Raw genomic sequence first — 17618 nt, 5'->3', positions numbered from 1 at the left:
TTCAACCTCAAGTAGAAATTGACAAATGTGATGGCTGGGAATCGAACCCAGGTCAACTGCTTGGAAGGCAACCATGCTTACCACTGCACCACCATCACACAACTGAAAAGCAACTTTGATAAACCGCACAGTAATCCTGCAGCTTTTTCTGAAGCCGTTTTTGTTCCTTCTGATGCAATTCGACAGATTTAATGAAATGTAACATCACATGTAATGCAAGATAGACAGATAAAAGAAAGCATCGAAGGAACCAGCTAAAGATTGCAATATTTTGGTCACAATTAAATGAATTCCAGATTCACACAATGTATGTCAAGTGTCAGCTGGGGATTCCTTCAACATTCTTCCCATCTTGTCTGCCTCTGCCCTCTCAGGGAGCAATTCCCCAGAATTTAACTGGAAATGACTCACTGATGTTGTTAAAGAATTTGGAACACTGCTGCTTGACTTGCAGGACCTGAGCCCAGCTCCGACATTGATGTCTTTGGACACTGACAGCTCATACTACGAATTCGGGTAGCACTGTCGCCCATACATTATGACAGATTGATGACACATGGACTTTGCATTGCAAGAATTTGTACATGACCCTTTGAAAACAGGTTGCTCAACAAAATCCTTGAGATGTTGCTATAAGAACTGCTTTCAACCAGAGGATCATTTCATCCTCAATTAAAAATGACAAATGTAATGGCTGGGAATCAAACCCAGGTCAACTGTTTGAAAGGCAACCATGCTTACCACTGCACCACCATCACACAACTGAAAAGCAACTTTGATAAACCGCACAGTAATCCTGCAGCTTTTTCTGAAGCAGTTTTTGTTCCTTCTGATGCAATTCGACAGATTTGATGAAATGTAACATCACATGTAATGCAAGATAGACAGATAAAAGAAAGCATCGAAGGAACCAGCTAAAAATTGCAATATTTTGGTGACAATAAAATGAATTCCAGATTCACACAATGTATGTCAAGTGTCAAGTGGGGATTCCTTCAACATTCTTCCCATTTTGTGTGCCTCTGCCCACTCAGGGAGCAATTCCCCAGAATTGAACTGGAAATGACTCACTTATGTTGTTGAGGAATTTGAAACACTGCTGCTTGACTTGCAGGGCCTGAGCCCAGCTCCGACATTGATGTCTTTGGTGATTGACAACTCCTAGTATGAATTCAGGTAGCACTGGTGCCAGCACATTATGACAGTTTGATGACACGCAGACTTTGCATTGCAAGCATTTGTGCATGACCCTTTGAAATCAGGTTGCTCAACAAAAATCCTTGAGATGCTGCTGTAAGAACTGCTTGCAACCAGAGTCATCATAAGTTCATTTCAACCTCAAGTAGAAATTGACAAATGTGACGGCTGGGAATCGAACCCAGGTCAACTGCTTGGAAGGCAACCATGCTTACCACTGCACCACCATCACACAACTGAAAAGCAACTTTGATAAACCGCACAGTAATCCTGCAGCTTTTTCTGAAGCCGTTTTTGTTCCTTCTGATGCAATTCGACAGATTTAATGAAATGTAACATCACATGTAATGCAAGATAGACAGATAAAAGAAAGCATCGAAGGAACCAGCTAAAGATTGCAATATTTTGGTCACAATTAAATGAATTCCAGATTCACACAATGTATGTCAAGTGTCAGCTGGGGATTCCTTCAACATTCTTCCCATCTTATCTGCCTCTGCCCTCTCAGGGAGCAATTCCCCAGAATTTAACTGGAAATGACTCACTGATGTTGTTAAAGAATTTGGAACACTGCTGCTTGACTTGCAGGACCTGAGCCCAGCTCCGACATTGATGTCTTTGGACACTGACAGCTCATACTACGAATTCGGGTAGCACTGTCGCCCATACATTATGACAGATTGATGACACATGGACTTTGCATTGCAAGAATTTGTACATGACCCTTTGAAAACAGGTTGCTCAACAAAATCCTTGAAATGTTGCTATTAGAACTGCTTTCAACCAGAGGATCATTTCATCCTCAATTAAAAATGACAAATGTAATGGCTGGGAATCAAACCCAGGTCAACTGCTTGAAAGGCAACCATGCTTACCACTGCACCACCATCACACAACTGAAAAGCAACTTTGATAAACCGCACAGTAATCCTGCAGCTTTTTCTGAAGCAGTTTTTGTTCCTTCTGATGCAATTCGACAGATTTGATGAAATGTAACATCACATGTAATGCAAGATAGACAGATAAAAGAAAGCATCGAAGGAACCAGCTAAAAATTGCAATATTTTGGTGACAATAAAATGAATTCCAGATTCACACAATGTATGTCAAGTGTCAAGTGGGGATTCCTTCAACATTCTTCCCATTTTGTGTGCCTCTGCCCACTCAGGGAGCAATTCCCCAGAATTGAACTGGAAATGACTCACTTATGTTGTTGAGGAATTTGAAACACTGCTGCTTGACTTGCAGGGCCTGAGCCCAGCTCCGACATTGATGTATTTGGTGATTGACAACTCATAGTATGAATTCAGGTAGCACTGGTGCCAGCACATTATGACAGTTTGATGACACGCAGACTTTGCATTGCAAGCATTTGTGCATGACCCTTTAAAAACAGGTTGCTCAACAAAAATCCTTGAGATGCTGCTGTGAGAACTGCTTGCAACCAGAGGCATCAGAAGTTCATTTCAACCTCAAGTAGAAATTGACAAATGTGACGGCTGGGAATCGAACCCAGGTCAACTGCTTGGAAGGCAACCATGCTTACCACTGCACCACCATCACACAACTGAAAAGCAACTTTGATAAACCGCACAGTAATCCTGCAGCTTTTTCTGAAGCCGTTTTTGTTCCTTCTGATGCAAGTCGACAGATTTAATGAAATGTAACATCACATGTAATGCAAGATAGACAGATAAAAGAAAGCATCGAAGGAACCAGCTAAAGATTGCAATATTTTGGTCACAATTAAATGAATTCCAGATTCACACAATGTATGTCAAGTGTCAGCTGGGGATTCCTTCAACATTCTTCCCATCTTGTCTGCCTCTGCCCTCTCAGGGAGCAATTCCCCAGAATTTAACTGGAAATGACTCACTGATGTTGTTAAAGAATTTGGAACACTGCTGCTTGACTTGCAGGACCTGAGCCCAGCTCCGACATTGATGTCTTTGGACACTGACAGCTCATACTACGAATTCGGGTAGCACTGTCGCCCATACATTATGACAGATTGATGACACATGGACTTTGCATTGCAAGAATTTGTACATGACCCTTTGAAAACAGGTTGCTCAACAAAATCCTTGAGATGTTGCTATAAGAACTGCTTTCAACCAGAGGATCATTTCATCCTCAATTAAAAATGACAAATGTAATGGCTGGGAATCAAACCCAGGTCAACTGCTTGAAAGGCAACCATGCTTACCACTGCACCACCGCACCACCATCACACAACTGAAAAGCAACTTTGATAAACCGCACAGTAATCCTGCAGCTTTTTCTGAAGCAGTTTTTGTTCCTTCTGATGCAATTCGACAGATTTGATGAAATGTAACATCACATGTAATGCAAGATAGACAGATAAAAGAAAGCATCGAAGGAACCAGCTAAAAATTGCAATATTTTGGTGACAATAAAATGAATTCCAGATTCACACAATGTATGTCAAGTGTCAACATTCTTCCCATTTTGTGTGCCTCTGCCCACTCAGGGAGCAATTCCCCAGAATTGAACTGGAAATGACTCACTTATGTTGTTGAGGAATTTGAAACACTGCTGCTTGACTTGCAGGGCCTGAGCCCAGCTCCGACATTGATGTCTTTGGTGATTGACAACTCCTAGTATGAATTCAGGTAGCACTGGTGCCAGCACATTATGACAGTTTGATGACACGCAGACTTTGCATTGCAAGCATTTGTGCATGACCCTTTGAAATCAGGTTGCTCAACAAAAATCCTTGAGATGCTGCTTGCAACCAGAGGCATCAGAAGTTCATTTCACCCTCAAGTAGAAATTGACAAATGTGATGGCTGGGAATCGAACCCAGGTCAACTGCTTGGAAGGCAACCATGCTTACCACTGCACCACCATCACACAACTAAAAAGCAACTTTGATAAACCGCACAGTAATCCTGTAACTTTTTCTGAAGCCGTTTTTGTTCCTTCTGATGCAATTCGACAGATTTAATGAAATGTAACATCACATGGAATGCAAGATAGACAGATAAAAGAAAGCATCGAAGGAACCAGCTAAAGATTGCAATATTTTGGTCACAATTAAATGAATTCCAGATTCACACAATGTATGTCAAGTGTCAGCTGGGGATTCCTTCAACATTCTTCCCATCTTGTCTGCCTCTGCCCTCTCAGGGAGCAATTCCCCAGAATTTAACTGGAAATGACTCACTGATGTTGTTAAAGAATTTGGAACACTGCTGCTTGACTTGCAGGACCTGAGCCCAGCTCCGACATTGATGTCTTTGGACACTGACAGCTCATACTACGAATTCGGGTAGCACTGTCGCCCATACATTATGACAGATTGATGACACATGGACTTTGCATTGCAAGAATTTGTACATGACCCTTTGAAAACAGGTTGCTCAACAAAATCCTTGAGATGTTGCTATAAGAACTGCTTTCAACCAGAGGATCATTTCATCCTCAATTAAAAATGACAAATGTAATGGCTGGGAATCAAACCCAGGTCAACTGCTTGAAAGGCAACCATGCTTACCACTGCACCACCATCACACAACTGAAAAGCAACTTTGATAAACCGCACAGTAATCCTGCAGCTTTTTCTGAAGCAGTTTTTGTTCCTTCTGATGCAATTCGACAGATTTGATGAAATGTAACATCACATGTAATGCAAGATAGACAGATAAAAGAAAGCATCGAAGGAACCAGCTAAAAATTGCAATATTTTGGTGACAATAAAATGAATTCCAGATTCACACAATGTATGTCAAGTGTCAAGTGGGGATTCCTTCAACATTCTTCCCATTTTGTGTGCCTCTGCCCACTCAGGGAGCAATTCCCCAGAATTGAACTGGAAATGACTCACTTATGTTGTTGAGGAATTTGAAACACTGCTGCTTGACTTGCAGGGCCTGAGCCCAGCTCCGACATTGATGTATTTGGTGATTGACAACTCATAGTATGAATTCAGGTAGCACTGGTGCCAGCACATTATGACAGTTTGATGACACGCAGACTTTGCATTGCAAGCATTTGTGCATGACCCTTTAAAAACAGGTTGCTCAACAAAAATCCTTGAGATGCTGCTGTGAGAACTGCTTGCAACCAGAGGCATCAGAAGTTCATTTCAACCTCAAGTAGAAATTGACAAATGTGATGGCTGTGAATCGAACCCAGGTCAACTGCTTGGAAGGCAACCATGCTTACCACTGCACCACCATCACACAACTGAAAAGCAACTTTGATAAACCGCACAGTAATCCTGCAGCTTTTTCTGAAGCCGTTTTTGTTCCTTCTGATGCAATTCGACAGATTTAATGAAATGTAACATCACATGTAATGCAAGATAGACAGATAAAAGAAAGCATCGAAGGAACCAGCTAAAGATTGCAATATTTTGGTCACAATTAAATGAATTCCAGATTCACACAATGTATGTCAAGTGTCAGCTGGGGATTCCTTCAACATTCTTCCCATCTTGTCTGCCTCTGCCCTCTCAGGGAGCAATTCCCCAGAATTTAACTGGAAATGACTCACTGATGTTGTTAAAGAATTTGGAACACTGCTGCTTGACTTGCAGGACCTGAGCCCAGCTCCGACATTGATGTCTTTGGACACTGACAGCTCATACTACGAATTCGGGTAGCACTGTCGCCCATACATTATGACAGATTGATGACACATGGACTTTGCATTGCAAGAATTTGTACATGACCCTTTGAAAACAGGTTGCTCAACAAAATCCTTGAGATGTTGCTATAAGAACTGCTTTCAACCAGAGGATCATTTCATCCTCAATTAAAAATGACAAATGTAATGGCTGGGAATCAAACCCAGGTCAACTGTTTGAAAGGCAACCATGCTTACCACTGCACCACCATCACACAACTGAAAAGCAACTTTGATAAACCGCACAGTAATCCTGCAGCTTTTTCTGAAGCAGTTTTTGTTCCTTCTGATGCAATTCGACAGATTTGATGAAATGTAACATCACATGTAATGCAAGATAGACAGATAAAAGAAAGCATCGAAGGAACCAGCTAAAAATTGCAATATTTTGGTGACAATAAAATGAATTCCAGATTCACACAATGTATGTCAAGTGTCAAGTGGGGATTCCTTCAACATTCTTCCCATTTTGTGTGCCTCTGCCCACTCAGGGAGCAATTCCCCAGAATTGAACTGGAAATGACTCACTTATGTTGTTGAGGAATTTGAAACACTGCTGCTTGACTTGCAGGGCCTGAGCCCAGCTCCGACATTGATGTCTTTGGTGATTGACAACTCCTAGTATGAATTCAGGTAGCACTGGTGCCAGCACATTATGACAGTTTGATGACACGCAGACTTTGCATTGCAAGCATTTGTGCATGACCCTTTGAAATCAGGTTGCTCAACAAAAATCCTTGAGATGCTGCTGTAAGAACTGCTTGCAACCAGAGTCATCATAAGTTCATTTCAACCTCAAGTAGAAATTGACAAATGTGATGGCTGGGAATCGAACCCAGGTCAACTGCTTGGAAGGCAACCATGCTTACCACTGCACCACCATCACACAACTGAAAAGCAACTTTGATAAACCGCACAGTAATCCTGCAGCTTTTTCTGAAGCCGTTTTTGTTCCTTCTGATGCAATTCGACAGATTTAATGAAATGTAACATCACATGTAATGCAAGATAGACAGATAAAAGAAAGCATCGAAGGAACCAGCTAAAGATTGCAATATTTTGGTCACAATTAAATGAATTCCAGATTCACACAATGTATGTCAAGTGTCAGCTGGGGATTCCTTCAACATTCTTCCCATCTTATCTGCCTCTGCCCTCTCAGGGAGCAATTCCCCAGAATTTAACTGGAAATGACTCACTGATGTTGTTAAAGAATTTGGAACACTGCTGCTTGACTTGCAGGACCTGAGCCCAGCTCCGACATTGATGTCTTTGGACACTGACAGCTCATACTACGAATTCGGGTAGCACTGTCGCCCATACATTATGACAGATTGATGACACATGGACTTTGCATTGCAAGAATTTGTACATGACCCTTTGAAAACAGGTTGCTCAACAAAATCCTTGAAATGTTGCTATTAGAACTGCTTTCAACCAGAGGATCATTTCATCCTCAATTAAAAATGACAAATGTAATGGCTGGGAATCAAACCCAGGTCAACTGCTTGAAAGGCAACCATGCTTACCACTGCACCACCATCACACAACTGAAAAGCAACTTTGATAAACCGCACAGTAATCCTGCAGCTTTTTCTGAAGCAGTTTTTGTTCCTTCTGATGCAATTCGACAGATTTGATGAAATGTAACATCACATGTAATGCAAGATAGACAGATAAAAGAAAGCATCGAAGGAACCAGCTAAAAATTGCAATATTTTGGTGACAATAAAATGAATTCCAGATTCACACAATGTATGTCAAGTGTCAAGTGGGGATTCCTTCAACATTCTTCCCATTTTGTGTGCCTCTGCCCACTCAGGGAGCAATTCCCCAGAATTGAACTGGAAATGACTCACTTATGTTGTTGAGGAATTTGAAACACTGCTGCTTGACTTGCAGGGCCTGAGCCCAGCTCCGACATTGATGTATTTGGTGATTGACAACTCATAGTATGAATTCAGGTAGCACTGGTGCCAGCACATTATGACAGTTTGATGACACGCAGACTTTGCATTGCAAGCATTTGTGCATGACCCTTTAAAAACAGGTTGCTCAACAAAAATCCTTGAGATGCTGCTGTGAGAACTGCTTGCAACCAGAGGCATCAGAAGTTCATTTCAACCTCAAGTAGAAATTGACAAATGTGATGGCTGGGAATCGAACCCAGGTCAACTGCTTGGAAGGCAACCATGCTTACCACTGCACCACCATCACACAACTGAAAAGCAACTTTGATAAACCGCACAGTAATCCTGCAGCTTTTTCTGCAGCCGTTTTTGTTCCTCCTGATGCAATTCGACAGATTTAATGAAATGTAACATCACATGTAATGCAAGATAGACAGATAAAAGAAAGCATCGAAGGAACCAGCTAAAGATTGCAATATTTTGGTCACAATTAAATGAATTCCAGATTCACACAATGTATGTCAAGTGTCAGCTGGGGATTCCTTCAACATTCTTCCCATCTTGTCTGCCTCTGCCCTCTCAGGGAGCAATTCCCCAGAATTTAACTGGAAATGACTCACTGATGTTGTTAAAGAATTTGGAACACTGCTGCTTGACTTGCAGGACCTGAGCCCAGCTCCGACATTGATGTCTTTGGACACTGACAGCTCATACTACGAATTCGGGTAGCACTGTCGCCCATACATTATGACAGATTGATGACACATGGACTTTGCATTGCAAGAATTTGTACATGACCCTTTGAAAACAGGTTGCTCAACAAAATCCTTGAGATGTTGCTATAAGAACTGCTTTCAACCAGAGGATCATTTCATCCTCAATTAAAAATGACAAATGTAATGGCTGGGAATCAAACCCAGGTCAATTGCTTGAAAGGCAACCATGCTTACCACTGCACCACCATCACACAACTGAAAAGCAACTTTGATAAACCGCACAGTAATCCTGCAGCTTTTTCTGAAGCAGTTTTTGTTCCTTCTGATGCAATTCGACAGATTTGATGAAATGTAACATCACATGTAATGCAAGATAGACAGATAAAAGAAAGCATCGAAGGAACCAGCTAAAAATTGCAATATTTTGGTGACAATAAAATGAATTCCAGATTCACACAATGTATGTCAAGTGTCAACATTCTTCCCATTTTGTGTGCCTCTGCCCACTCAGGGAGCAATTCCCCAGAATTGAACTGGAAATGACTCACTTATGTTGTTGAGGAATTTGAAACACTGCTGCTTGACTTGCAGGGCCTGAGCCCAGCTCCGACATTGACGTCTTTGGTGATTGACAACTCCTAGTATGAATTCAGGTAGCACTGGTGCCAGCACATTATGACAGTTTGATGACACGCAGACTTTGCATTGCAAGCATTTGTGCATGACCCTTTGAAATCAGGTTGCTCAACAAAAATCCTTGAGATGCTGCTGTAAGAACTGCTTGCAACCAGAGGCATCAGAAGTTCATTTCACCCTCAAGTAGAAATTGACAAATGTGATGGCTGGGAATCGAACCCAGGTCAACTGCTTGGAAGGCAACCATGCTTACCACTGCACCACCATCACACAACTAAAAAGCAACTTTGATAAACCGCACAGTAATCCTGTAGCTTTTTCTGAAGCCGTTTTTGTTCCTTCTGATGCAATTCGACAGATTTAATGAAATGTAACATCACATGGAATGCAAGATAGACAGATAAAAGAAAGCATCGAAGGAACCAGCTAAAGATTGCAATATTTTGGTCACAATTAAATGAATTCCAGATTCACACAATGTATGTCAAGTGTCAGCTGGGGATTCCTTCAACATTCTTCCCATCTTGTCTGCCTCTGCCCTCTCAGGGAGCAATTCCCCAGAATTTAACTGGAAATGACTCACTGATGTTGTTAAAGAATTTGGAACACTGCTGCTTGACTTGCAGGACCTGAGCCCAGCTCCGACATTGATGTCTTTGGACACTGACAGCTCATACTACGAATTCGGGTAGCACTGTCGACCATACATTATGACAGATTGATGACACATGGACTTTGCATTGCAAGAATTTGTACATGACCCTTTGAAAACAGGTTGCTCAACAAAATCCTTGAGATGTTGCGAAAAGAACTGCTTTCAACCAGAGGATCATTTCATCCTCAATTAAAAATGACAAATGTAATGGCTGGGAATCAAACCCAGGTCAACTGCTTGAAAGGCAACCATGCTTACCACTGCACCACCATCACACAACTGAAAAGCAACTTTGATAAACCGCACAGTAATCCTGCAGCTTTTTCTGAAGCAGTTTTTGTTCCTTCTGATGCAATTCGACAGATTTGATGAAATGTAACATCACATGTAATGCAAGATAGACAGATAAAAGAAAGCATCGAAGGAACCAGCTAAAAATTGCAATATTTTGGTGACAATAAAATGAATTCCAGATTCACACAATGTATGTCAAGTGTCAAGTGGGGATTCCTTCAACATTCTTCCCATTTTGTGTGCCTCTGCCCACTCAGGGAGCAATTCCCCAGAATTGAACTGGAAATGACTCACTTATGTTGTTGAGGAATTTGAAACACTGCTGCTTGACTTGCAGGGCCTGAGCCCAGCTCCGACATTGATGTATTTGGTGATTGACAACTCATAGTATGAATTCAGGTAGCACTGGTGCCAGCACATTATGACAGTTTGATGACACGCAGACTTTGCATTGCAAGCATTTGTGCATGACCCTTTAAAAACAGGTTGCTCAACAAAAATCCTTGAGATGCTGCTGTAAGAACTGCTTGCAACCAGAGGCATCAGAAGTTCATTTCAACCTCAAGTAGAAATTGACAAATGTGATGGCTGGGAATCGAACCCAGGTCAACTGCTTGGAAGGCAACCATGCTTACCACTGCACCACCATCACACAACTGAAAAGCAACTTTGATAAACCGCACAGTAATCCTGCAGCTTTTTCTGAAGCCGTTTTTGTTCCTTCTGATGCAATTCGACAGATTTGATGAAATGTAACATCACATGTAATGCAAGATAGACAGATAAAAGAAAGCATCGAAGGAACCAGCTAAAAATTGCAATATTTTGGTGACAATAAAATGAATTCCAGATTCACACAATGTATGTCAAGTGTCAAGTGGGGATTACTTCAACATTCTTCCCATTTTGTCTGCCTCTGCACACTCAGGGAGCAATTCCCCAGAATTTAACTGGAAATGACTCACTTATGTTGTTGAGGAATTTGAAACACTGCTGCTTGACTTGCAGGGCCTGAGCCCAGCTCCGACATTGATGTCTTTGGTGATTGACAACTCATAGTATGAATTCAGGTAGCACTGGTGTCAGTACATTATGACAGTTTGATGACACGCAGACTTTGCATTGCAAGCATTTGTGCATGACCCTTTGAAAACAGGTTGCTCAACAAAATCCTTAAGATTTTGCTGTAAGAACTGCTTGCAACCAGAGGATCATTTCATCCTCAAGTAGAAATGACAAATGTGATGGCTGTGAATTGAACCCAAATCAACTGCTTGGAAGGCAACCATGCTTACCACTGCACCACAATCACACAACTGAGAGCAAATTTTGATAAACTGCACAGTAATCCTGCAGCTTTTTCTGAAGCCGTTTTTGTTCCTTCTGATGCAATTCGACAGATTTGATGAAATGTAACATCACATGTAATGCAAGATAGACAGATAAAAGAAAGCATCGAAGGAACCAGCTAAAGATTGCAATATTTTGGTCACAATTAAATGAATTCCAGATTCACACAATGTATGTCAAGTGTCAGCTGGGGATTCCTTCAACATTCTTCCCATCTTGTCTGCCTCTGCCCTCTCAGGGAGCAATTCCCCAGAATTTAACTGGAAATGACTCACTGATGTTGTTAAAGAATTTGGAACACTGCTGCTTGACTTGCAGGACCTGAGCCCAGCTCCGACATTGATGTCTTTGGACACTGACAGCTCATACTACGAATTCGGGTAGCACTGTCGCCCATACATTATGACAGATTGATGACACATGGACTTTGCATTGCAAGAATTTGTACATGACCCTTTGAAAACAGGTTGCTCAACAAAATCCTTGAGATGTTGCTATAAGAACTGCTTTCAACCAGAGGATCATTTCATCCTCAATTAAAAATGACAAATGTAATGGCTGGGAATCAAACCCAGGTCAACTGTTTGAAAGGCAACCATGCTTACCACTGCACCACCATCACACAACTGAAAAGCAACTTTGATAAACCGCACAGTAATCCTGCAGCTTTTTCTGAAGCAGTTTTTGTTCCTTCTGATGCAATTCGACAGATTTGATGAAATGTAACATCACATGTAATGCAAGATAGACAGATAAAAGAAAGCATCGAAGGAACCAGCTAAAAATTGCAATATTTTGGTGACAATAAAATGAATTCCAGATTCACACAATGTATGTCAAGTGTCAAGTGGGGATTCCTTCAACATTCTTCCCATTTTGTGTGCCTCTGCCCACTCAGGGAGCAATTCCCCAGAATTGAACTGGAAATGACTCACTTATGTTGTTGAGGAATTTGAAACACTGCTGCTTGACTTGCAGGGCCTGAGCCCAGCTCCGACATTGATGTCTTTGGTGATTGACAACTCCTAGTATGAATTCAGGTAGCACTGGTGCCAGCACATTATGACAGTTTGATGACACGCAGACTTTGCATTGCAAGCATTTGTGCATGACCCTTTGAAATCAGGTTGCTCAACAAAAATCCTTGAGATGCTGCTGTAAGAACTGCTTGCAACCAGAGTCATCATAAGTTCATTTCAACCTCAAGTAGAAATTGACAAATGTGATGGCTGGGAATCGAACCCAGGTCAACTGCTTGGAAGGCAACCATGCTTACCACTGCACCACCATCACACAACTGAAAAGCAACTTTGATAAACCGCACAGTAATCCTGCAGCTTTTTCTGAAGCCGTTTTTGTTCCTTCTGATGCAATTCGACAGATTTAATGAAATGTAACATCACATGTAATGCAAGATAGACAGATAAAAGAAAGCATCGAAGGAACCAGCTAAAGATTGCAATATTTTGGTCACAATTAAATGAATTCCAGATTCACACAATGTATGTCAAGTGTCAGCTGGGGATTCCTTCAACATTCTTCCCATCTTATCTGCCTCTGCCCTCTCAGGGAGCAATTCCCCAGAATTTAACTGGAAATGACTCACTGATGTTGTTAAAGAATTTGGAACACTGCTGCTTGACTTGCAGGACCTGAGCCCAGCTCCGACATTGATGTCTTTGGACACTGACAGCTCATACTACGAATTCGGGTAGCACTGTCGCCCATACATTATGACAGATTGATGACACATGGACTTTGCATTGCAAGAATTTGTACATGACCCTTTGAAAACAGGTTGCTCAACAAAATCCTTGAGATGTTGCTATTAGAACTGCTTTCAACCAGAGGATCATTTCATCCTCAATTAAAAATGACAAATGTAATGGCTGGGAATCAAACCCAGGTCAACTGCTTGAAAGGCAACCATGCTTACCACTGCACCACCATCACACAACTGAAAAGCAACTTTGATAAACCGCACAGTAATCCTGCAGCTTTTTCTGAAGCAGTTTTTGTTCCTTCTGATGCAATTCGACAGATTTGATGAAATGTAACATCACATGTAATGCAAGATAGACAGATAAAAGAAAGCATCGAAGGAACCAGCTAAAAATTGCAATATTTTGGTGACAATAAAATGAATTCCAGATTCACACAATGTATGTCAAGTGTCAAGTGGGGATTCCTTCAACATTCTTCCCATTTTGTGTGCCTCTGCCCACTCAGGGAGCAATTCCCCAGAATTGAACTGGAAATGACTCACTTATGTTGTTGAGGAATTTGAAACACTGCTGCTTGACTTGCAGGGCCTGAGCCCAGCTCCGACATTGATGTATTTGGTGATTGACAACTCATAGTATGAATTCAGGTAGCACTGGTGCCAGCACATTATGACAGTTTGATGACACGCAGACTTTGCATTGCAAGCATTTGTGCATGACCCTTTAAAAACAGGTTGCTCAACAAAAATCCTTGAGATGCTGCTGTGAGAACTGCTTGCAACCAGAGGCATCAGAAGTTCATTTCAACCTCAAGTAGAAATTGACAAATGTGATGGCTGGGAATCGAACCCAGGTCAACTGCTTGGAAGGCAACCATGCTTACCACTGCACCACCATCACACAACTGAAAAGCAACTTTGATAAACCGCACAGTAATCCTGCAGCTTTTTCTGAAGCCGTTTTTGTTCCTTCTGATGCAATTCGACAGATTTAATGAAATGTAACATCACATGTAATGCAAGATAGACAGATAAAAGAAAGCATCGAAGGAACCAGCTAAAGATTGCAATATTTTGGTCACAATTAAATGAATTCCAGATTCACACAATGTATGTCAAGTGTCAGCTGGGGATTCCTTCAACATTCTTCCCATCTTGTCTGCCTCTGCCCTCTCAGGGAGCAATTCCCCAGAATTTAACTGGAAATGACTCACTGATGTTGTTAAAGAATTTGGAACACTGCTGCTTGACTTGCAGGACCTGAGCCCAGCTCCGACATTGATGTCTTTGGACACTGACAGCTCATACTACGAATTCGGGTAGCACTGTCGCCCATACATTATGACAGATTGATGACACATGGACTTTGCATTGCAAGAATTTGTACATGACCCTTTGAAAACAGGTTGCTCAACAAAATCCTTGAGATGTTGCTATAAGAACTGCTTTCAACCAGAGGATCATTTCATCCTCAATTAAAAATGACAAATGTAATGGCTGGGAATCAAACCCAGGTCAACTGTTTGAAAGGCAACCATGCTTACCACTGCACCACCATCACACAACTGAAAAGCAACTTTGATAAACCACACAGTAATCCTGCAGCTTTTTCTGAAGCAGTTTTTGTTCCTTCTGATGCAATTCGACAGATTTGATGAAATGTAACATCACATGTAATGCAAGATAGACAGATAAAAGAAAGCATCGAAGGAACCAGCTAAAAATTGCAATATTTTGGTGACAATAAAATGAATTCCAGATTCACACAATGTATGTCAAGTGTCAACATTCTTCCCATTTTGTGTGCCTCTGCCCACTCAGGGAGCAATTCCCCAGAATTTAACTGGAAATGACTCACTTATGTTGTTGAGGAATTTGAAACACTGCTGCTTGACTTGCAGGGCCTGAGCCCAGCTCCGACATTGATGTCTTTGGTGATTGACAACTCCTAGTATGAATTCAGGTAGCACTGGTGCCAGCACATTATGACAGTTTGATGACACGCAGACTTTGCATTGCAAGCATTTGTGCATGACCCTTTGAAATCAGGTTGCTCAACAAAAATCCTTGAGATGCTGCTGTAAGAACTGCTTGCAACCAGAGGCATCAGAAGTTCATTTCACCCTCAAGTAGAAATTGACAAATGTGATGGCTGGGAATCGAACCCAGGTCAACTGCTTGGAAGGCAACCATGCTTACCACTGCACCACCATCACACAACTAAAAAGCAACTTTGATAAACCGCACAGTAATCCTGTAGCTTTTTCTGAAGCCGTTTTTGTTCCTTCTGATGCAATTCGACAGATTTAATGAAATGTAACATCACATGTAATGCAAGATAGACAGATAAAAGAAAGCATCGAAGGAACCAGCTAAAGATTGCAATATTTTGGTCACAATTAAATGAATTCCAGATTCACACAATGTATGTCAAGTGTCAGCTGGGGATTCCTTCAACATTCTTCCCATCTTGTCTGCCTCTGCCCTCTCAGGGAGCAATTCCCCAGAATTTAACTGGAAATGACTCACTGATGTTGTTAAAGAATTTGGAACACTGCTGCTTGACTTGCAGGACCTGAGCCCAGCTCCGACATTGATGTCTTTGGACACTGACAGCTCATACTACGAATTCGGGTAGCACTGTCGCCCATACATTATGACAGATTGATGACACATGGACTTTGCATTGCAAGAATTTGTACATGACCCTTTGAAAACAGGTTGCTCAACAAAATCCTTGAGATGTTGCTATAAGAACTGCTTTCAACCAGAGGATCATTTCATCCTCAATTAAAAATGACAAATGTAATGGCTGGGAATCAAACCCAGGTCAACTGCTTGAAAGGCAACCATGCTTACCACTGCACCACCATCACACAACTGAAAAGCAACTTTGATAAACCGCACAGTAATCCTGCAGCTTTTTCTGAAGCAGTTTTTGTTCCTTCTGATGCAATTCGACAGATTTGATGAAATGTAACATCACATGTAATGCAAGATAGACAGATAAAAGAAAGCATCGAAGGAACCAGCTAAAAATTGCAATATTTTGGTGACAATAAAATGAATTCCAGATTCACACAATGTATGTCAAGTGTCAAGTGGGGATTCCTTCAACATTCTTCCCATTTTGTGTGCCTCTGCCCACTCAGGGAGCAATTCCCCAGAATTGAACTGGAAATCACTCACTTATGTTGTTGAGGAATTTGAAACACTGCTGCTTGACTTGCAGGGCCTGAGCCCAGCTCCGACATTGATGTCTTTGGTGATTGACAACTCCTAGTATGAATTCAGGTAGCACTGGTGCCAGCACATTATGACAGTTTGATGACACGCAGACTTTGCATTGCAAGCATTTGTGCATGACCCTTTGAAATCAGGTTGCTCAACAAAAATCCTTGAGATGCTGCTGTAAGAACTGCTTGCAACCAGAGTCATCATAAGTTCATTTCAACCTCAAGTAGAAATTGACAAATGTGATGGCTGGGAATCGAACCCAGGTCAACTGCTTGGAAGGCAACCATGCTTACCACTGCACCACCATCACACAACTGAAAAGCAACTTTGATAAACCGCACAGTAATCCTGCAGCTTTTTCTGAAGCCGTTTTTGTTCCTTCTGATGCAATTCGACAGAGTTAATGAAATGTAACATCACATGTAATGCAAGATAGACAGATAAAAGAAAGCATCGAAGGAACCAGCTAAAGATTGCAATATTTTGGTCACAATTAAATGAATTCCAGATTCACACAATGTATGTCAAGTGTCAGCTGGGGATTCCTTCAACATTCTTCCCATCTTATCTGCCTCTGCCCTCTCAGGGAGCAATTCCCCAGAATTTAACTGGAAATGACTCACTGATGTTGTTAAAGAATTTGGAACACTGCTGCTTGACTTGCAGGACCTGAGCCCAGCTCCGACATTGATGTCTTTGGACACTGACAGCTCATACTACGAATTCGGGTAGCACTGTCGCCCATACATTATGACAGATTGATGACACATGGACTTTGCATTGCAAGAATTTGTACATGACCCTTTGAAAACAGGTTGCTCAACAAAATCCTTGAGATGTTGCTATTAGAACTGCTTTCAACCAGAGGATCATTTCATCCTCAATTAAAAATGACAAATGTAATGGCTGGGAATCAAACCCAGGTCAACTGCTTGAAAGGCAACCATGCTTACCACTGCACCACCATCACACAACTGAAAAGCAACTTTGATAAACCGCACAGTAATCCTGCAGCTTTTTCTGAAGCAGTTTTTGTTCCTTCTGATGCAATTCGACAGATTTGATGAAATGTAACATCACATGTAATGCAAGATAGACAGATAAAAGAAAGCATCGAAGGAACCAGCTAAAAATTGCAATATTTTGGTGACAATAAAATGAATTCCAGATTCACACAATGTATGTCAAGTGTCAAGTGGGGATTCCTTCAACATTCTTCCCATTTTGTGTGCCTCTGCCCACTCAGGGAG

General features: G+C 41.5%; 26 non-coding genes across 26 annotated transcripts; all 26 read right to left on the bottom strand.

Moving 5' to 3' along the window:
* Positions 1-26: 26 nt before the first annotated feature.
* On the bottom strand, positions 27-98 carry trnag-ucc (transfer RNA glycine (anticodon UCC)). The gene has a single exon. It is a non-coding gene; the product is annotated as a tRNA-Gly (tRNA).
* A 588-nt stretch (positions 99-686) lies between these two features.
* On the bottom strand, positions 687-758 carry trnae-uuc (transfer RNA glutamic acid (anticodon UUC)). The gene has a single exon. It is a non-coding gene; the product is annotated as a tRNA-Glu (tRNA).
* A 599-nt stretch (positions 759-1357) lies between these two features.
* Positions 1358-1429, bottom strand: trnag-ucc (transfer RNA glycine (anticodon UCC)). The gene has a single exon. It is a non-coding gene; the product is annotated as a tRNA-Gly (tRNA).
* A 588-nt stretch (positions 1430-2017) lies between these two features.
* Positions 2018-2089, bottom strand: trnae-uuc (transfer RNA glutamic acid (anticodon UUC)). Its single transcript has one exon. It is a non-coding gene; the product is annotated as a tRNA-Glu (tRNA).
* Positions 2090-2688: 599 nt separating this feature from the next.
* trnag-ucc (transfer RNA glycine (anticodon UCC)) lies at positions 2689-2760 on the bottom strand. Its single transcript has one exon. It is a non-coding gene; the product is annotated as a tRNA-Gly (tRNA).
* Positions 2761-3348: 588 nt separating this feature from the next.
* Positions 3349-3422, bottom strand: trnae-uuc (transfer RNA glutamic acid (anticodon UUC)). Its single transcript has one exon. It is a non-coding gene; the product is annotated as a tRNA-Glu (tRNA).
* A 577-nt stretch (positions 3423-3999) lies between these two features.
* trnag-ucc (transfer RNA glycine (anticodon UCC)) lies at positions 4000-4071 on the bottom strand. The gene has a single exon. It is a non-coding gene; the product is annotated as a tRNA-Gly (tRNA).
* Positions 4072-4659: 588 nt separating this feature from the next.
* trnae-uuc (transfer RNA glutamic acid (anticodon UUC)) lies at positions 4660-4731 on the bottom strand. The gene has a single exon. It is a non-coding gene; the product is annotated as a tRNA-Glu (tRNA).
* A 599-nt stretch (positions 4732-5330) lies between these two features.
* Positions 5331-5402, bottom strand: trnag-ucc (transfer RNA glycine (anticodon UCC)). Its single transcript has one exon. It is a non-coding gene; the product is annotated as a tRNA-Gly (tRNA).
* A 588-nt stretch (positions 5403-5990) lies between these two features.
* trnae-uuc (transfer RNA glutamic acid (anticodon UUC)) lies at positions 5991-6062 on the bottom strand. Its single transcript has one exon. It is a non-coding gene; the product is annotated as a tRNA-Glu (tRNA).
* A 599-nt stretch (positions 6063-6661) lies between these two features.
* trnag-ucc (transfer RNA glycine (anticodon UCC)) lies at positions 6662-6733 on the bottom strand. Its single transcript has one exon. It is a non-coding gene; the product is annotated as a tRNA-Gly (tRNA).
* A 588-nt stretch (positions 6734-7321) lies between these two features.
* On the bottom strand, positions 7322-7393 carry trnae-uuc (transfer RNA glutamic acid (anticodon UUC)). The gene has a single exon. It is a non-coding gene; the product is annotated as a tRNA-Glu (tRNA).
* Positions 7394-7992: 599 nt separating this feature from the next.
* On the bottom strand, positions 7993-8064 carry trnag-ucc (transfer RNA glycine (anticodon UCC)). The gene has a single exon. It is a non-coding gene; the product is annotated as a tRNA-Gly (tRNA).
* Positions 8065-8652: 588 nt separating this feature from the next.
* On the bottom strand, positions 8653-8724 carry trnae-uuc (transfer RNA glutamic acid (anticodon UUC)). Its single transcript has one exon. It is a non-coding gene; the product is annotated as a tRNA-Glu (tRNA).
* Positions 8725-9307: 583 nt separating this feature from the next.
* Positions 9308-9379, bottom strand: trnag-ucc (transfer RNA glycine (anticodon UCC)). Its single transcript has one exon. It is a non-coding gene; the product is annotated as a tRNA-Gly (tRNA).
* A 588-nt stretch (positions 9380-9967) lies between these two features.
* trnae-uuc (transfer RNA glutamic acid (anticodon UUC)) lies at positions 9968-10039 on the bottom strand. The gene has a single exon. It is a non-coding gene; the product is annotated as a tRNA-Glu (tRNA).
* A 599-nt stretch (positions 10040-10638) lies between these two features.
* Positions 10639-10710, bottom strand: trnag-ucc (transfer RNA glycine (anticodon UCC)). Its single transcript has one exon. It is a non-coding gene; the product is annotated as a tRNA-Gly (tRNA).
* A 1248-nt stretch (positions 10711-11958) lies between these two features.
* Positions 11959-12030, bottom strand: trnae-uuc (transfer RNA glutamic acid (anticodon UUC)). The gene has a single exon. It is a non-coding gene; the product is annotated as a tRNA-Glu (tRNA).
* Positions 12031-12629: 599 nt separating this feature from the next.
* Positions 12630-12701, bottom strand: trnag-ucc (transfer RNA glycine (anticodon UCC)). Its single transcript has one exon. It is a non-coding gene; the product is annotated as a tRNA-Gly (tRNA).
* Positions 12702-13289: 588 nt separating this feature from the next.
* Positions 13290-13361, bottom strand: trnae-uuc (transfer RNA glutamic acid (anticodon UUC)). Its single transcript has one exon. It is a non-coding gene; the product is annotated as a tRNA-Glu (tRNA).
* Positions 13362-13960: 599 nt separating this feature from the next.
* Positions 13961-14032, bottom strand: trnag-ucc (transfer RNA glycine (anticodon UCC)). Its single transcript has one exon. It is a non-coding gene; the product is annotated as a tRNA-Gly (tRNA).
* A 588-nt stretch (positions 14033-14620) lies between these two features.
* On the bottom strand, positions 14621-14692 carry trnae-uuc (transfer RNA glutamic acid (anticodon UUC)). Its single transcript has one exon. It is a non-coding gene; the product is annotated as a tRNA-Glu (tRNA).
* A 583-nt stretch (positions 14693-15275) lies between these two features.
* trnag-ucc (transfer RNA glycine (anticodon UCC)) lies at positions 15276-15347 on the bottom strand. Its single transcript has one exon. It is a non-coding gene; the product is annotated as a tRNA-Gly (tRNA).
* A 588-nt stretch (positions 15348-15935) lies between these two features.
* Positions 15936-16007, bottom strand: trnae-uuc (transfer RNA glutamic acid (anticodon UUC)). Its single transcript has one exon. It is a non-coding gene; the product is annotated as a tRNA-Glu (tRNA).
* Positions 16008-16606: 599 nt separating this feature from the next.
* On the bottom strand, positions 16607-16678 carry trnag-ucc (transfer RNA glycine (anticodon UCC)). The gene has a single exon. It is a non-coding gene; the product is annotated as a tRNA-Gly (tRNA).
* Positions 16679-17266: 588 nt separating this feature from the next.
* trnae-uuc (transfer RNA glutamic acid (anticodon UUC)) lies at positions 17267-17338 on the bottom strand. Its single transcript has one exon. It is a non-coding gene; the product is annotated as a tRNA-Glu (tRNA).
* Positions 17339-17618: the final 280 nt, after the last annotated feature.

This window comes from Pristiophorus japonicus, chromosome 19, assembly GCF_044704955.1.
Source record: "Pristiophorus japonicus isolate sPriJap1 chromosome 19, sPriJap1.hap1, whole genome shotgun sequence".
NCBI classification, from domain to species: Eukaryota; Metazoa; Chordata; class Chondrichthyes; family Pristiophoridae; genus Pristiophorus; species Pristiophorus japonicus.
Note: the sequence above shows the minus strand (reverse complement) of the source record. Positions and strands in the feature narration are given on the sequence as shown.